A 1,964-nucleotide genomic window follows, 5' to 3' on the forward strand; every position below is an offset into this window, starting at 1 on the left:
ATATGCAAGAGGAGAGGGCATGGAGGAAGACTTTGGGATCAGATGGGCTTGGGGAAGGCCGGGCCTGGGTTGGGGGTGACTGCTGGACCTGGGATTGGGGGTCCTTGGCGTCTGGGATAGATGACACCTTATGCACGGGGGTATGTAGCGTGTCTTAGTGGAAATAGCCCGGGATTTGGAGTCATAGGTCATAGTCATAGTCATTTGGGCTCAAATCCAGGCTCCGCCAATTTTCAGCTGTGTGACTTTGGGCAAGTCACTTCAATCAATCAATCAATCAATCGTATTTATTGAGCGCTTACTGTGTGCAGAGCACTGTACTAAGCGCTTGGGAAGTACAAGTTGGCAACATGTAGAGACAGTCCCTACCCAACAGTGGGCTCACAGTCTAAAAGGGGAAACGTGAACCCTAACCCAACAACGCTTTTCTGTGAGTAATCCGTATACAAACCAGTCAAAATTGATTTCCCTGACCGGGAATAGAACCCGGGCCGCAGCGGTGAGAGCGCCGAATCCTAGCCACTAGACCACCAGGGAACGTCCAAAATTTTAATGTTTCCCTGGGCCTCAGTTACCTCATCTGTAAAATGGGGATGAAGACTGTGAGCCTCCCATGGTACAACCTGATCACCTTGTAACCTCCCCAGCGCTTAGAACAGTGCTTTGCACAGAGTAAGCGCTTAATAAATGCCATTGTAAAAAAATTATAAAAACATGACGGTGCATGCTCAGTGTCTAGCTGTGGGTCTGTCCATTCTGTGTCTCCCCTGTTCCCACTAGATTGAGGGCCAGGACGGTGTTCTCTCCATCCCCCTGGACCTCACGGCGGCGATCGGTGCCCAGTTGGTACTGGTCATGGTTGACGAGGGGCCACTCCTGCTGTAACTGCAGTGCTCATCCCACTGCTCCTACCCCGTAGGGCTAGGGGCAAGGATCCGGTGTGCATGGGCAGAGACTGTGTCTCTTCTTCAGTGGGCTGCCCCCTGCTTGATCTCTCTTCTTAAACCTTCCTCTTCCTGCTAGCTGTAAGGAATTATACTAATCGATGGTATTTATCGAGTGCTTGTTAGGTACAGAGAGCACTGTCCTATATCACATGATCAACTCCTTAAAAGCAGTGATGGTGTGTCTTTTCTGTGTTGAATCGCTCCCAGTGCCTAGCAGGCAAAAATGCCTTTAATATGAGATGTGCTCACTAGGGTAATCTGCCCAGTAAATGACAGACAGTAGGTCATTCATTCATTTATTGAGCATTTACTGAATGAAAAGTACTGTACTAAGCTCTTGGAAAGTACAATTCAGCAACAAATATTCATTCAGTCATATTTATTGAGCACTTATTGTGTGCAGAGTACTGTACTAAGCGCTTGGGAAGTACAAATCGACAACATATAGAAACGAGACCTACCCAACAATGGGCTCACATTCCAGAAGGGAGAGATGGACAACAAAATATGTAGACAGATGTCAAAATCGTCATAATAAATAGAATTTCACGATACTCCAATAACCACCTTGCCCCAAATGACTGCCGTTAAACACGTCTTTGGGATTTTGTCAGCAGTAGGGAACCAACAAAATGTAAACGTAGATTCTTTCCTTCCAGAAAGATGAAATTCCTTCAGTGGGCTCACAGTCTAGAAGGGGGGAGGCAGACATCAAAACAAGTAAACAGGCATCAATAACATTAATATAAATGAATAGAATTAATGATATATACACATCATCAATAAAATAAATGGAATTATAAATATGTACATATATAAACAAGTGCCGGGGTGTGGGGAAGGGGGGAGAGCAGAGGGAGCGAGTGGGGGCTATGGGGAGAGGAGGGGGAGCAGAGGAAAAGGGGGTGCTCAGTATGAGAAGGCCTCCTGGAGCTTTCAGTAGGGCTTTGAAGGGAGAAGTGTGCTAGCTTGACAGATTTAAGGAGGGAGGGCTTTCCAGACTAGAGGGAGGATGTG

At 46.8% G+C, this 1,964-nt stretch overlaps 1 non-coding gene across 1 annotated transcript; it reads right to left on the reverse strand.

The window, feature by feature from the left end:
- Window positions 1-465: 465 nt before the first annotated feature.
- Window positions 466-537, reverse strand: TRNAE-CUC. The gene has a single exon. It is a non-coding gene; the product is annotated as a tRNA-Glu (tRNA).
- Window positions 538-1,964: the final 1,427 nt, after the last annotated feature.

Source organism: Tachyglossus aculeatus, chromosome 3, assembly GCF_015852505.1.
Source record: "Tachyglossus aculeatus isolate mTacAcu1 chromosome 3, mTacAcu1.pri, whole genome shotgun sequence".
NCBI classification, from domain to species: Eukaryota; Metazoa; Chordata; class Mammalia; order Monotremata; family Tachyglossidae; genus Tachyglossus; species Tachyglossus aculeatus.